At 47.8% G+C, this 17,976-nt stretch overlaps 1 long non-coding RNA gene across 2 annotated transcripts in view; it reads right to left on the bottom strand.

Moving 5' to 3' along the window:
* LOC147097446 (uncharacterized) overlaps positions 1-17,333 on the bottom strand; it is a 463,039-nt gene extending 445,706 nt beyond the window's left edge. For both annotated transcript variants that reach the window (XR_015074385.1, XR_015074384.1), the window contains exon 1: positions 16,704-17,333. This is a non-coding gene — a long non-coding RNA (uncharacterized LOC147097446). The remainder of the gene's footprint in view (positions 1-16,703) is intronic.
* Between the last annotated feature and the right edge of the window lie 643 nt (positions 17,334-17,976).

Here is a 17,976-nt window from a genome sequence, read left to right as displayed (position 1 = left end):
TACCTCAGGACGTCTCAAAGCACTTTACAGCCAATGAAGTACTTTTTGAAGTGTAGTCACTGTTGAAATGTGGCAGCCAATTTGCGCACAGCAAGCTCCCACAAACAGTAACGTGATAATGACCAGTTAATCTGTTTTAGTGATGTTGATTGAGGGATAAATATTGGCCCAGGATACCAGAGAGAACTCCTGTGCTCTTCTTTGAAACAGTGCCCTGGGATCTGAGAGAGCAGACGGGGCCTCGGTTTAACGCTTCATCCGAAAAACAGCACCTCAGACAGTGCAGCACTCCCTCGGTACTGCACTGGGAGTGTCAACCTAGTGTTTGTGCTCAAGTCTCTGGAGTGGGACTCGAACCCACAACCTTCTAGACTCAACAGCGAGGGTGCTGCTCACTGAGCCACTGGCTGACACTGCAATGCAATACTGTGTTTTTCTTCTATTGTGATTTAATCATACTTAGATTGAAAAAGGAACCTTAGGGTAGACGTGAATCAGTGATGACCACCCCTGAAAGTGAGATTAATGGCGGCTCAGCATGTTGCCACTTTCCTGTCGCCTCCTGTGGTCTGAGTTCTACTTCTGTTCTCCATAAATGAAACGTGTTTGGGGAGTGCAATCCTAGTTCCCAGGAGGTGTGAGCTCACAGCAGACAGCCATCCTTAACTTGACCCTATATTGGTCTCACTTCAAGAAGCCAGGAGCATGGTGTGCGCAGTAAGGGGGGAGCTCCTCTGAGATTGGGGCTTGAATATTAATGTTGGCGCAGAGGAAGGAATGCTTCTTGCTGCCACTGGATGACACTGTGGGGGGAAGAAAGTGCCCCCACCGCCATCTCTCATCTTAATGGGCAGAAAGCTCATTCATTATCGGGAGAGGGAAGCTCTACGGCGATGCACCACAGAGTCAAATATCCTGCCGATCGCACTGTCTACGGCAACAAGCCGGGAGGCCTGGGCTGTGGGAAGGTGGTGCTGTGCCACCCCTGGGGAAGGGGAGGGGGAAATTGGGTACATTAAGCAGAATCTACATGATACTGTAGAGGCTGAGGGAAGGCGAAAGGAAGACGGATTGACTGCATCACCATTACTGGTTATTATTGAACACACGTTTCTATATTCACAGCAGATTCGGTATTTTGCCTGGAACACGCTGAATACCCTGTGCTGACACCCGGCTCACACAGGACCATTGGCTACCGGGCACGATGCTAGGGGAAGGCTGGTGCCCATGGCACTGTACCCAGTCGGGGGCAGTACTCCCGGAGGGCAGGCGAGCAGAGAAACCTGGAGGAGGAAACACCTTGCACCACAAACAGCAAAGGAGGAGGAAGTTGCTGATCATTGTGATTAAAATGGGGAATAAAATCTCCGAGACTAAATAAAAAGGACATTTTAATAAACTGTTCAATCAGAAATACACAAATTATGATAATTTAATGCAAATTATGATTTTATGATAATTTTGGACAAATTACGAGGATAATTTTAATAAATGATGATCTAAATAATGATTATAGAAGTGTTTGACTCCAGGAGCAAGTCAATATTTCTGACTAATGTTTAATGTAATATTCCTGAGCTCTCTCATCTGCTTCCTACATTAAAGAGATTTCGCTGAATCTTTCAGGGGCTGTGGTAAGCAGGAGATTTATCTTGGTGCCGATTAGGGATTCGCAAAACTCAGAGAGCTGGAATACCACACATTATGCTAATGATTACAATCAGAGCAAAGCAGCTCACCCTTTCCATTAGCACTCCCAGCACAGGTACAGCACAGATTGGATACAGAGTAAAGCTCCCTCTACACTGTCCCATCAAACACTCACAGGGCAGGTACAGCACGGGTTAGATACAGAGTAAAGCTCCCTCTACACTGTCCCATCAAACACTCCCAGGGCAGGTACAGCACGGGTTAGATACAGAGTAAAGCTCCCTCTACACTGTCCCATCAAACACTCCCAGCGCAGGTACAGCACAGATTGGATACAGAGTAAAGCTCCCTCTACACTGTCCCATCAAACACTCCCAGGGCAGGTACAGCACGGGTTAGATACAGAGTAAAGCTCCCTCTGCACTGTCCCATCAAACACTCCCAGTGCAGGTACAGCACGGGGTTAGATACAGAGTAAAGCTCCCTCTACACTGTCCCATCAAACACTCCCAGCGCAGGTACAGCACAGATTGGATACAGAGTAAAGCTCCCTCTACACTGTCCCATCAAACACTCCCAGGGCAGGTACAGCACGGGGTTAAATACAGAGTAAAGCTCCCTCTACACTGTCCCGTCAAACACTCCCAGGGCAGGTACAGCACGGGTTAGATACAGAGTAAAACCCCCTCTACACTGTCCCATCAAACACTCCCAGGGCAGGTACAGCACGAGTTAGATACAGAGTAAAGCTCCCTCTACACTGTCCCATCAAACACTCCCAGGGCAGGTACAGCACGAGTTAGATACAGAGTAATAAGAACATAAGAAATAGGAGCAGGAGAAGGCCAAATGGCCCCTCGAGCCTGCTCTACCATTCAATAAGATCATGGCTGATCTGATCCTAACCTCAAATGTACTATCACTCTCCATCCCACCCGAACCCATGTGATCTCCCGGGAGAGGCGAAAAACCAGTTTTTAAAAAACCCAATCGCCAATTTGGGAGAAAAAAAATCGGGGAAATTCCTCTCCGACCCATCTAGGCGATCGAAACTCGTCCAGGAGATCACTCTGTCCCTATATTTTCTACAGTACTTACCTTCTGTAAAGGCGATCTCCACCCCAGCCAGGAACAACAATAAAACCATCGCCTGAAATCTAACTGAATTAGAACACAAGTAGTAGGAGCAGAACCAGGCTACACGGCCCCTGGGCCCGCTCCACTACCCACAGGGCCACGACCGTTCCGAACCTAGACTCATGTCCAATTTCCTGCCCGCTCCCCGTAACCCTTAATTCCCTTTACTTCTAGGAAGCTATCTATTTCTGTTTTAAATTTATTTAATGATGTAGCTTCCACAGCTTTCTGGGGCAGCAAATTCCACAAACCTACCACCCTCTGAGTGAAGAAGTTTCTCCTCATCTCAGTTTTGAAAGAGCAGCCCCTTATTCTAAGATTATGCCCCCTAGTTCTAGTTTCACCCATCATTGGGAACATCCTCACCGCATCCACCCGATCAAGCCCCTTCATAATCTTATATGTTTCAATAAGATCGCCTCTCATTCTTCTGATCTCCAATGAGTAGAGTCCCAATCTACTCAACCTCTCATCATATGTCCACCCGCTCATCCCCGGAATTAACCGAGTGAACCTTCTTTGTACTGACTCGAGCGCAAGTATGTCTTTTCTTAAGTATGGACACCAAAACTGTATGCAGTATTCCAGGTGCGGTCTCACCAACTGCAGCAATACCTCCCTGTTTTTATATTCTATCCCCCTAGCAATAAAAGCCAACATTCCATTGGCCTTCTTGATCACTTGCTGCACCTGCATACTAACTTTTTGAGTTTCGTGCACCAGGACCCCCAGATCCCTTTGTACTACAGTACTTTCCAGTTTCTTGCCATTAAGATAATAACTTGCTCTATGATTTTTCCTGCCAAAGTGCATAACCTCACACTTTCCAGTATTGTATTCCATCTGCCAAATCTCTGCCCATTTACTTAGCCTGTCTATGTCCCTTTGCAGGTTTTTTATGTCCTCCTCACTCACTACTTTCCCTCCCATCTTTGTATTATCTGCAAACTTTGATATGTTACACTCGGTCCCCTCCTCCAAATCGTTAATATAGATTGTAAAGAGTTGGGGACCCAGCACTGACCCCTGTGGAACACCACTAATTACTGATTGCCAGTCTGAGAATGAACCATTTATCCCAACTCTCTGCTTTCTGTTAGAGAGCCAATCCTCCACCCACGCCAGAATATTACCCCCAATCCCATGATTTTTTTATCTTGAGCAATAATCTTGTGTGTGGCACCTTGTCAAATGCCTTTTGGAAGTCTAAATACACTACGTCCATTGGTTCCCCTTTATCCACCCTGTATGTTACTTCCTCAAAGAACTCAAGCAAATTTGTCAACATGACTTCCCCTTCAGGAAACCATGCTGAGTTTGTCCTATTAAATTATGTTTATCCAAATGTCCCATTACTGTCTCCTTAATAATGGACTCTAAAATTTTACCAACCACAGATGTTAGGCTAACAGGTCTATAGTTTCCAGCCTTCTGCCTACTACCCTTTTTAAATAAGGGTGTTACATTAGCAGTTTTCCAATCTGCCGGGACCTTTGCTGAGTCCAGGGAGTTTTGGAAAATTATTACCAATGCATCCACAATCCCTACCGCCACTTCCCTCAAGACCCTAGGATGTAAGCCATCAGGTCCAGGGGATTTATCCGCCTTGAGTCCCATTATTTTACCAAGTACCACTTCCTTAGTGATTTTAATCGTATTTATCTCCTCCCCCCCTAGAGCCCCCTGTCCAGTGTTGGGATATTCTTAGTATACTCTACCGTAAAGACTGATACAAAATATTTGTTCAGCGTTTTTGCCATCTCCATGTTTCCCACCATTAATTTCCCGGTCTCATCCTCTAAGGGACCAACATTTACTTTAGCCACCCTTTTTCTTTTTATATAACTATAGAAACTTTTGCTATCTGTTTTTATATTTTTTGCTAATTTAGTTTCATAATCTATCTTCCCTTTCTTAATCAATCTTTTAGTTATTTTTTGCTGTCTTTTAAAGACTTCCCAATCTTCTATCCTCCCACTAGATTTAGCTACCTTATATGCCCTTGTTTTTAGTCGGATACTATCCTTAATTACTTTACTTAGCCACGGATGGCTATCTTTGCTTTTACACCCTTTTTTCCTCAGTGGAATATTTTTTTTTTGGAAGTTGTAAAATAACTCCTTAAATGTACACCACTGATCATGTACTGTCTTACCCTTTAATCTATTTTCCCAGTCCACTCTAATCAATTCCGCTCTCATACCTTCATAGTCTCCTTTATTCAAGCTCAGCACGCTTGTTTGAGATCCAATCTTCTCACCCTCTAATTGAATATGGAATTCAACCATGTTATGGTCACTCATTCCAAGGGGATCCTTTACTAGGACATTTTTAATTAATCCTGTCTCATTACACAGGACCAAATCTAAGGTTGCTTGCCCCCTGGTCGGTTTAGTTACATACTGCTCAAGAAACCCATCCCTAATACACTCAATGAACTCATCCTCAAGGCTGCGCTGCCCAATTTGATTTGTCCAGTTAATATGATAGTTAAAATCCCCCATAATTATAGCTGTTCCCTTATTACAAGCCTCAACTATTTCCTGATTAATACTCCGTCCAACAGAGTTGCAACTGTTTGGAGGCCTATAGACTATGCCCACTAGTGTTTTTTTCCCCTTATTATTCTTTATCTCCACCCAAACTGTTTCACTATCCTGCTCCTTTGACCCAATATCATTTCTCTGTATTATAGTGATTCCTTCCTTTACTAACATAGCCACCCCACCTCCCCTTCCTTCCTGCCTGTCCTTCCTGATTGTTAAATAACCTGGTATGTTTAATTCCCAGTCATGGTCACCCTGCAGCCATGTTTCTGTAATGGCCACAAGATCATACCCATATGTAGTTATTTGTGCCGTTAACTCATCCATTTTGTTACGAATGCTACGTGCATTCAGATAAAGAACTTTCAAATATGTTTTGTGACACTTAGTTCCTGTTTTCTCCCCTTTTACTACTTTACCTTTTACTCCATACCTTCTGTCCCTTCCTGACACTGTCACATCAAACACTCCCAGGACAGACACAGCACAGGTTAGATACAGAGTAAAGCTCCCTCTACACTGTCCCATCAAACACTCCCAGGGCAGGTACAGCGCAGTGCGAGAGGTGCACGTGCACAAAATGAGTAATATGTTAGAAAGACATGTTTCATTTCCACCACAGAATCAACCACTTCCCGGAATTTTGACCCACTATTTTCACGCAGAAATGCATTCAGCCTGTGGGTTTAATACAACAATGTATTCTGTGGGAGAGATTCTAAATGGAAAAACTAGAATAGAATAATCTGTGTGTGAAGCTCAACAACCAGAAGTGACATGATATAATGATCACCATCCATCAGCTTTATCTGCAGCAGTGTGTGCTGGGATTGAGCTGAGTGAGAGCCCCTCACATACACAGGCTCAAAGGACTTTGCCTGCTGTGTCACTCCCGTGGGTTACTGTTGGCGCGAGATGTACTCTATGTGACCCAGGCCAGTAAGTCGATCAACAGAGTAAGGACACTGGCAGGAAAGGGGCAGCGTAGCCACTGTGACTCTCACATAAGAACATAAGAAATAGGAGCAGGAGTCGGCCATTCAGCCCTTCGAGCCTGCTCTGCCATTCAATGAGATCATGGCTGATCTTCTGCCTCAACCCCATTCACCGGCCCTATTGCCATATCCCTTGATACCCTTACTAGTCAGAAATCTATCGACTTCTGTTTTGAATATACCCAATGACTGAGCCTCCACAGCCCTCTGGGGTAGAGAATTCCAAAGATTCACCACCATCTGAGTGAAGAAATTTCTTCTCATCTCAGTCCTGAATGGCCTACCCTTTATCTTCAGGCTGTGGCCCCTGGTTCTAGACTCCCCGGCCAAGGGAAACATTCTCCCAGCATCCACCCTATCAGGCCCTGTAATAATTTTGTATGCTTCAATGAGATCCCCTCTCATTCTTCTGAATTCAAGAGAATACAGGCCTAGTTTACTCAATCTCTTCTCATACGACAGTCCCGCCATCCCAGGATTAATCTCGTGAACCTTCGTTACACTCCCTCTACGGCAAGTATATCCTTCCTTAGGTAAGGAGACCAAAACTGTAGACAATACTCCAGGTGTGGTCTCACCAAGGCCCTATATAATTGGAGTAAGACTTCTTTACTCCTGTACTCAAATCCTCTTGTAATGAAGGCCAGCATACCATTTGCCTTCCTAATGGCTTGCTGCACTTGCACATTCACTTTCAGTGACTCGTGTACAAAGACACCCAGGTCCCTTTGAGCATCTGCATTCCCCAATCTTTCACCATTTAGGAAATACTCTGCCTTTCTGTTTTTTCTACCAAAGTGGGTAACTTCACATTTATCCACATTATATTCCATCTGCCATGTTCTCGCCCACTCACTGAGCCTATCGAGATCCCCTTGAAGCCTCTTCATATCCTCTTCGCAACCGACACTGCCACCTAGCTTTGTATCATCAGCAAATTTGGAAATGTTACATTTAGTCCCCTCATCCAAATCACTGATATAGATTGTGAATAGCTGGGGCCCAAGCACCGATCCTTGCGGTACCCCACTAGTCACAGCCTGCCATCCTGAAAAAGACCTGTTTATCCCTACTCTTTGTTTTCTGTCTGTTAACCAATTCTCAATCTATGCTAGTATATTACCCCCAATTCCATGTGCCCTAATTTTGTTCACCAACCTCTTGTGTGGGACCTCATCGAAGGCCTTATGAAAATCCAGATACACCACATCTACTGGTTCCCCTTTGTCTACTCCACCAGTTACATCCTCAAAGAACTCCAATAGGTTTGTCAAACAGGATTTCCCTTTCATAAATCCATGTTGACTCTGCCCAATCTTACTATTAGTTTCTAAGTGCACAGTTATTGCATCCTTTATAATAGATTCCAGCATTTTCCCAACTACTGATGTGAGGCTAACAGGTCTGTAGTTCCCCATTTTCTCTCTCCTTCCTTTCTTAAATAGCAGGGTTACATTTGCTATCCTCCAATCTGCAGGAACCGTTCCAGAATCTATAGAATTTTGGAAGATGACAACCAATGCATCCACTATTCCAGTGGCCACCTCTTTCAAAACCCTAGGATGTAGGTCATTCGGTCCTTGGGATTTGTCAACTTTTAGTCCCATTAATTTTGCTAGTACTGTTTTTTTACTAATAATAATTTCTTTAAGTTCCTCATTCTTGTCACACCCTTGGTTTTGTCGTATTTCTGGGAGATTTTGTGTGTCTTCCTCCGTGAAGACAGAAACAAAGTATTTATTTAATTTCTCTGCCATTTCCTCATTCCCCATTATAAATTCTCCTGTCTCTGACTGTAAAGGACCTACATTTACCTTTGCCAGTCTTTTCCTTTTCACATACATGGCTCCAGATAGCTAGTCCTGCTCTCACCTCTCATTGTCAACCTCTCTCTCTCCACGTTGCAACCTCTCTGGCCTCTCTCCATTTGCTGCAGGCTGTCTCCCACACACTTTTCCGCCTCATTGTATCCTCGCTGTGTGGAAATTAAGATTCCTCGCACCCTCTCCTCCTCTAACTCAATCTTTTCCAGGATCTCAAAACTGTGGAACTCCTCACCTCTTCCTTTCTTCCTACAACCTACAGCCCTTTATAAACTAGTCTTCTACTCTTCGTGGTGTCCTGCACTGTGGGCTTTGGCCTTCCATCGGCACTTCTCAATTCACAAAGCAGTCGCAGTGTTTTGATGAATCATGAGCATTATAAAACAGCAAAATGACCAACGTTAACATCATTGTTACCATCATGGCTTGAGTCAAGCAGAAACATGGGCTGGCTGGGCTAGAGGCCTGTTTCTGTGCTGTACATTCTATCAATGGCATCACAAACATGACATGGTACCCTTTGAACCATCACATAATATAGAAATATCTTGTACTTACATGATGCCTTCTATCTCTCAGGATGTCCGAATGCACCTTACATACGATTATTTGTTTCGTTTTTGAAGTGTGGTCATTTGTTATGTAGGTAAACGCGACGGCCAATTAGCAGACAGTAAGATCACGGAATATCAAGTGAGGTGAATGGTCAGTGCATCGGTTTTTTTGGTGGCGTTGGGCGAACGAGAAATGGTGGCCATGACATTGTCTCACTTGAAGGACGGCACCTCCGACAGTGCAGCACTCCCACAGTAACATATCACGTGCTCAAGTCTGGGAGTGGGGCTTAAAACCCCTAACTTTCGGACTTGGAGACAAGATGTGCTACTAACTGAGCCACAATAACAGCAACAAATGAATAGGAAATAATTTCAAAGACCTTCAAAATATGACAATTTGTTGATATTTATTGCATAACTAGATATAGGGTGGGAAATAAATGGCTTGCATTTCCACAGATACACTCAAGTATGCAGCGTGTGAGAGCGCAGTCAATCCTGGATGCTACCAGTTCACTGACAGTTATTGATGTGCATCCATCGTGATATACAATTACTGCACAATTGATGTACAATTAAATAGATTATTGCAAATACCTCCTCCTGAGGTCCCCACCACCACAGAAGCCAGTCTTCAGCCAATTCGATTCACTCTACGTGATATCAAGAAACGGCTGAGCGCACTGGATACAGCAAAGGCTATGGGCCCCGACAACATCCCAGCGATCATGTTGAAGAATTGTGCCCCAGAACTAGCCGCTTGTCTAGCCAAGCTGTTCCAGTACAGCTACAACACTGGCATCTATCCAACAATGTGGAAAACTGCCCAGGTATGTCCTGTCCACAAAAAGCAGGACAAATCCAATCCGGCCAATTACCGCCCCATCAGTCTACTCTCAATCATCAGCAAAGTGGTGGAAGGTGTCATCAACAGTGCTCACTAATAACCTGCTCACCGATGCCCAGTTTGGGTTCCACCAGGACCACTCAGCTCCAGACCTCATTACAGCCTTGGTCCAAACATGGACAAAAGAGCTGAATTCCAGAGGTGAGGTGAGAGTGACTGCCCTTGACATCAAGGCAGCATTTGACCGAGTGTGGCATCAAGGAGCCCGAGTAAAACTGAAGTCAATGGGAATCGGGGAAAACTCTCCACTGGCTGGAGTCATACCGAGCACAAAGGAAGATGGTTGTGATGGTTGGAGGTCAATCATCACAGCCCCAGGACATCGCTGCAGGTGTTCCTCAGGAGAGTGTCTTAGGCCCAGCCATCTTCAGCTGCTTCATTAATGACCTTCCCTCCATCATAAGGACAGAAGTGGGAATGTTCGCTGATGACTGCACAGTGTTCGGTGCCATTCACAACTCCTCAGATAATGAAGCAGTCCATGCCCACATGCAACAAGACATGGACGACATTTAGGCTTGGGCTGATAAGTGGCAAGTAACATTCGCGCCACACAAGTGCCAGGCAATGACTATCTCCAACAAGTGAGCGTCTAAACCACCACCCCTTGACATTCAACAGTATTATCATCACCGAATCCCCCACCATCAATATCCTGGGGGTCACCATTGACCAGAAACTTAACTGGACCAGCCATATAAATACTGTGGCAACAAGAGCAGGTCAGAGGCTGGGTATTCTGCGGCGAGTGTCTCACTTCCTGAATCCACAAAGCCTTTCCACCATCTACAAGGCACAAGTAAGGAGTGTGATGGAATACTCTCCACTTGCCTGGATGAGTGCAGCTCCAACAACACTCAAGAAGCTCGACACCATCCAAGACAAAGGAGCCTGCTTGATTGGCACCCCATCCACCACCTTAAACATTCACTCCCTCCACCAGCGGCGCACCGTGGTTGCAGTGTGTACCATCTACAAGATGCACTGCAGCAACTCGCCAAGGCTTCTTCAGCAGCACCTCCCAAACCCGCGACCTCTTCCACCTAGAAGGACAAGGGCAGCAGGTGCATGGGAACACCAGCACCTCCAAGTTCCCCTCCAAGTCACACACCATCCTAACTTGGAAGAATATCGCCGTTCCTTCATCGTCGCTGGGTCAAAATCCTGGAACTCACTCGTTAACAGCACTGTGGGAGTACCTTCACCACACGGGCTGCAGTGTTTCAAGAAGGCGGCTCACCACCACCTTCTCAAGGGCAACTAGGGAAGGGCAATAAATGCTGGCCTTGCCAGCAACACCCACATCCCATGAACGAATAAATAAATCATTCCATTCCATTGTCACCTAGGCTCAGTTGCCTGCGAGTCAGAACACTGTGGGTTCAAGCCCCACTCTACGAATTCAGCCCATAATAATCTATCACTCCTGTGCAGTACTGAGGGAGTGCTGCATTGTTGGAGGTGCCATTCTTCAGACAAGATGATAAACCGAGCCCGACTGCCTGTCCATTTGGATGTTAAAGTTGTGATGGGAAGACAATAGGGTTGGATCAAATTGGCTTAAGCACCTTCCTTAGCAAAGCCTAAAAAATATAATTGTTGATCCCCCATTGTGTGTACAGAGAGGAAACGCAACCTAAATAGAGCTTCAGATTTCATTCACATTTTGAGCTGATAACTTAAGGGACACACTGCCATCTAGCACAGTGAAGGCTCTTACTATTGGTGTAGACTGCCACCCAGTGCCCCGACTGCAGATACGGTTCCAATAAACTGGGTGCTTAGTACACTGAACCTGGATGCAGTTAAATATTCACAAAGATTCATGGGATAGACTTCTGATTCTACAGGAACTAAAGAAAGCTGAGAACATGAGAAAGCAAAGAACAAGACAAGGCCAGTCCATCAAACCTACCTGTTCCACAGCACATGTCCAGTCTACTTGATCATGGACTCCACCCAACTCATTTAATCGCCTCCCACAGCCCATGTACACTCTCCCCTATCACACTCTACCCACCCATTTAATCGCCTCCCACAGCCCATGTACACTCTCCCCTATCACGGACTCTGCCCACCCATTTAACCTCCTCCCACAGCCCATGTACACTCTCCCCTATCACAGGCTCTACCCACCCATTTAATCTCCTCCCACAGCCCATGTACACTCTCCCCTATCATAGACTCTACCCACCCATTTAATCTCCTCCCACAGCCCATGTACAATCTCCCCTATAACAGACTCTACCCACCCATTTAATCGCCTCCCACAGCCCATGTACACTCTCCCCTATCACAGACTCTACCCACCCATTTAATCTCCTCCCACAGCCCGTGTACACTCTCCCCTATCACAGACTCTACCCACCCATTTAATCTCCTCCCACAGCCCGTGTACACTCTCCCCTATCACAGACTCTACCCACCCATTTAACCTCCTCCCACAGCCCGTGTACACTCTCCCCTATCATGGACTCTACCCACCCATTTAATCTCCTCCCACAGCCCGTGTACACTCTCCCCTATCATGGACTCTACCCACCTATTTAATCTCCTCCCACAGCCCGTGTACACTCTCCCCTATCACAGACTCTACCCACCCATTTAATCTCCTCCCACAGCCCATGTACACTCTCCCCTATCACGGACTCTACCCACCCATTTAATCCCCTCCCACAGCCCGTGTACACTCTCCCCTATCACAGACTCTACCCACCCATTTAATCTCCTCCCACAGCCCGTGTACACTCTCCCCTATCATGGACTCTACCCACCCATTTAATCTCCTCCCACAGCCCGTGTACACTCTCCCCTATCATGGACTCTACCCACCCATTTAATTTACTGAGAGAAATATCTACATAAATACGCCCTGGACAATTGAAAGTGAGCAAAACTCCAGAATAATTCTCCACCCTCACAGTTTGACTATTCACTCCTTCTCTGTTACCATCTATACACAACATTCTCCCGCCCAACTGGGCAGGAACCATCGCGTTTCATGGAATATTTAATGAATTCAATCTGTCCCTATCCTCAATAATCTCCAATCCCATTCCCAACCAGATCATTGCCGAGCCCGTATATGAAGGGGTTGATCAGCTTGGCCTTGGCTGTTGTTGCTGGGACTCCGCCCCAGATCCACTGAGCCATGGGAACCCAGTTCCTTCCAATCTGTAGGCTCACGCTCCTGTTCTTCTCATTATCTTTCTCTGCCATCTCCTGAGGGACTGGGTCCCTGCGGCAGGCTGACTCCAAGGATGCCAGTCGCTCAGTATTAGAAACAAAGAAAGACTTGCATTTCTATAGCGCCTTTCTCCAGTTCGGGACGTCCCAAAGCACTTTACAGCCAATGAAGTACTTTTGAAGTGTCGTCACTGTTGTGATGTAGGAAACGCGGCAGCCAATTTACGCACAGCAAGCTCCCACAGACAACGAGATAATGACCAGAGAATCTGTATTCTTCTAATGATGTTGGTGGAGGGATAAACATTGGCCAGGACACCTGGATGTGGTCACTGAGAGCATGGTATAAGTTTGGATCAGCCAGAGAGAGATGGGACTCTGCCGCTCTCAGCCTGGTGACAGGCAGTTACTCAGGGGAACTCCTGGAGCAAGAAGAGACTGTCCTTGATAAGTGGAAGTCAGCCCCTGGATTCTGGTTCGTCCTGGTTGGTGAAGTGCCAGAAATAGAATGTTGCTGGGAACCAGAAACTGCTGGAGCCTCTGGGATAAGGGAAATACTGCTGAGCCTGGGAGATTTCATTCACCCAAAAACACACTTCATTAAATGTCATGGGGGCAGGAAGTGGAAGGGTGGGCAGAGTAGCAGGTGAGAGCATCGCTAGTGGTCATTTACCACCGGGTAATGTGCAGCTGCACACAATAGTGCCGTGGGATCTATTACGTCCACCTGAGAGAGCAGACGGGGCCTCAGTTTTAATGTCTCATCCGAAGGACAGCACCTCCGACAGTGCAGCACTCCCTCAATACTGCCCCTCCGACAGTGCAGCGCTCCCTCAATACTGCCCCTATGACAGTGCGGCGCTCCCTCAGTATTGTCCCTCCGACAGTGCGGCGCTCCCTCAGTACTGCCCCTCCAACAGTGCAGCGCTCCCTCAGTACTGCCCCTCCGACAGTGCGGCGCTCCCTCACTACTGCCCCTCCGACAGTGCGGCGCTCCCTCAGTACTGACCCTCCAACAGTGCGGCGCTCCCTCAGTATTGACCCTCCGACAGTGCGGCGCTCCCTCAGTACTGTCCCTCCGACAATGCGGCGCTCCCTCAGTACTGACCCTCCGACAGTGCGGCGCTCCCTCAGTACTGTCCCTCCGACAGTGCGGCACTCCCTCAGTACTGCCCCTCCGACAGTGCGGCGCTCCCTCAGTACTGCCCCTCCGACAGTGCGGCGCTCCCTCAGTATTGACCCTCCGACAGTGCAGCTCTCCCTCAGTACTGCCCCTCCGACAGTGCGGCGCTCCCTCAGTACTGCCCCTCCGACAGTGCGGCACTCCCTCAGTACTGTCCCTCCGACAGTGCGGCGCTCCCTCAGTACTGTCCCTCCGACAGTGCGGCGCTCCCACAGTACTGCACTGGGAGTGTCAGCCTGGATTATGCGCTCAAGTCTCAAGTAAGTGTGGGTGAACCCCTCCCCACAGGAAAGGAGAAAACTGGGAGAAGCAGAACAAAAATACTGCCAATCACTCAGAATCCAGGGCGTGCAGACTGCTGTAGAACCCACAGGCGCCGGGCACTTGCCACTCGTGTACTCCACGGTGACAGAAACATTCAGTGTGAAAATCCCCGTTACTATAAACATAATGGCCTGCATGCACCCCTCCCATCACCATCTGCCACCCTCTTACTTTGGTCAGTCCGTGTTCACAGAGCGTAATTCACAGCATGCAAACCAGCTCGTTCCCAACCACACTGAGAGCCGGAGAATCCTGTGCCCCCCACACCCTATCCTGCATTAAATGCCCCTTTTCACCTAATAGAATCTGAAAGAGACTTCTAAACAAATCGACAGCAAACGCCACAATTAGAGCTGGCAGAACGGAGCGGCTTCTGAGGTTTGCTAATTTTTAATGAAGATAAATATATAACCGAGGCAGGAGAGAGTGACGTTGGTGATAATTTTTCACAATAGGGAACAAAAGGGAAAGGGGTTGATTTGACTAGAAAAGATTAAGAGCTCTTTTAGGCTGAGCTTGCTCTCCAGCTGGGCTTGCTGGCTTGTGCTTCAGCAGAAATCTTTATGGTCAAACGTCAACCTCAAAAATCAAAAAGGGCTTTTTTTTCCGTGTCCTTAACCAGCAAATATTCTCAATGTCAAACTGTTTCCCTTGGCTGCCGAGCTGCATCTGTGTGAATGCACTTCTCCTCACTAACTGGCCCAGTGCAGGCTCGCTGTATGAGCCAGTGAGACACTTCATACGTGGAGCACATATTTTCACTGATCTTTCTTTCCAAAAGAGAGAGGGACCCGGAGAGAGAGACTGTGATCAGAGCGGTGACAGACTCTGACAGACCCCTGGAACATGCCGCCCTGCACCAGATGGCCCCAATCTCCCCGCCAACCTTCCCAGCCAACCCCTCCCGCAGCCTCCCGATTTATCCCTCTCTAGATCTGCAGAGGCAGCTCGCTTCTTCCCCCCTCTCCACACAACCTCACCCCGACAAGTGCGAGGCACTGTGCAGGGGGAACCAGAGCAGGACCCACTACAGGAGGAACATCTATATTTAAAAAATCACCCAATCCCTGGGGTGTTTTTTGGAACAGCTGGATGCAAAAGTTGCGAAGATGCGACACCTCGGTATTTTAATTTTTGCCGGGTGCATTTTACCATCTCGCTGCGGCTCCGACCCTCCTCTGGTCTTCGGACACATTCCCAGCCAGGCATCATTGCAATCCCCCGGGTTTACCCAGCGCAAGTGCCCGGCCGCAGCTGATGAATATGCACGCCTCAGAATAACACCAATATTATGTCTGCTCACATCATTAGATTAAGTTGAGCTCTCGAGGCAAAGCTGATTTGCTTCGTGTGTGTGTCTCTCTCCCCCTCTTCCCCATGCAGAGTGCTGGAAGCCCAGCTAAACAGGCAAGGCTCTCACACACACACACACACAAGGCTCTGACACACACACACACACACACACACACACACGGCTCTGACACACACACACACACACACACACACAAGGCTCTGACACACACACACACGGCTCTGACACACACACACACACACACACACAAGGCTCTGACACACACACACACACAAGGCTCTGACACACACACACAAGGCTCTGACACACACACACACAAGGCTCTGACACACACACACAAGGCTCTGACACACACACACACAAGGCTCTGACACACACACACAAGGCTCTGACACACACACACACGCACACACACAAGGCTCTGACACACACACACACACACAAGGCTCTGACACACACACACACACACACACAAGGCTCTGACACACACACACAAGGCTCTCACACACACAAACACACAAGACTCTGACACACACACAAGGCTCTGACACACACACACACACGCACACACACAAGGCTCTGACACACACACACACAAGGCTCTGACACACACGCACACACACAAGGCTCTGACACACACACACACACACACAAAGGCTCTGACACACACACACACACACAAAGGCTCTGACACACACACACACACACAAGGCTCTGACACACACACACACAAAGGCTCTGACACACACACACACACACAAGGCTCTGACACACACACACACACACAAAGGCTCACACACACAGACTCTGACACACACACACACACAAGGCTCTGACACACACAAGACTCTGACACACACACACACACACAAGGTTCTGACACACACACACACACACACACATAAGGCTCTCACACACACACACACACACAAGGCTCTGACACACACACACAAGGCTCTGACACACACACACACACACACACAAGGCTCTCTCACACACACGGCTCTTACACACACACACACAACACACACACCCCGCAACAACAAGCTCCCACATTTTCTCAATTGACAAGACACTTACCCAGTTCGCCGGCCGATTTTTCACCCGTTGCAGCTCCAACATAACACCCAGAATAAAGAGCAGGGTTGAGAATTCCTGACTGTGGTACCTCTCTCGCCCTCCGCTAGTCTGGATGTAAAAATTAAATGGAGAGACAGACAGACACACACACGGTTTGGGGAGAAGCTGCTCCGCAGGGGCAGTGCTGGTGAAAGTCTGCCTTCACAGGAGATTCTTCACTTAGTGATTGCACATTCCCGAGTCAGGTTGGGCAAACATTATCCTTTTATCTGAGCCGCTGCCCGCGCCCCGTGTGTGTGTGTTTTTTTGGATTCCTTCTCCTCCCTTGAGCAAGAATGCACTCCCAGCTGATCAGCAACCTTCAGTTCAGCCCCGTCCTGTGCGAGGTGCTTTTAATTTGCTACTTAAGGGACACGCTGCCCGGAATCGAGTGATAGAATCCAACTCAATCTGTGCAGTTTACAGGTCCTGATCCATTTTCCGGCTTTTTTTTTGCATTTTCTTCCCCCCTAAACAATTGCACAGCTTTCCCCCTTTTGCAATAAAAGTCCCTGACAACAAAAGCAGCTCTCTCTCTCTCTCTCCTCCCCAGGGGACACCTTTAGTCGCCTTCTCTCGCACAGCTCACCACTCGGCTGGGTCTGGGTCTGGTCCGGTGCTGTCCTGGATTCTGTTACTCACTCGCCTGCTGGTAGTGCAGAGGCTGAACGAGGCTCTGCTGGAACAGTCGCACCTCCCACTGGCCCCCCCTGTGCTTGCCGGCAGCTTCTGGGGCTAGGACCCCCTTCCCATCGCCCCTTCCCAGCACTTGTGTCAATTACTTCTCGGATTTGAACAGCAGGCTGGTGCACCCCGTGGTTGAATATCCCACCGTGCATTCCTCAGGGGAGCTACTGCCATCTGTAAGTGTGTCTGAGGGTGTTGGAGCTGGAGCTGGTTTCTTCTTAATATTCAGCCCTCCCCTCCCGATGGGACTGACCCACGCCAGATGCCCGTCTCCCTCTGGCACCAGGGGGTTGCCAACACTCCGGGATTGGCCTGGAGTCTCCAGGAATCACAGATTAATCTCCAGGGCATGGCTGCGAGCGACAACCGAGAGAAAAATCATCGCAAGGGCATTAAACCAAATTCTTTGCACACTTTGTTTATTAGTAATAAAAATATGAGAGATGGGGAAAAAAGGATGTTTGACTGATGGTCAAAAAGTCATCCAATCAGGTAATGAAGAGTCTATTGGCTTTCCGATTGGCTGTGGGAAGGCGGGGAGCTGCGA

This window comes from Somniosus microcephalus, chromosome 32, assembly GCF_052327205.1.
Source record: "Somniosus microcephalus isolate GS21.2 chromosome 32, FLI_Smic_1.0, whole genome shotgun sequence".
Taxonomy (NCBI): domain Eukaryota; kingdom Metazoa; phylum Chordata; class Chondrichthyes; order Squaliformes; family Somniosidae; genus Somniosus; species Somniosus microcephalus.
Note: the sequence above shows the minus strand (reverse complement) of the source record. Positions and strands in the feature narration are given on the sequence as shown.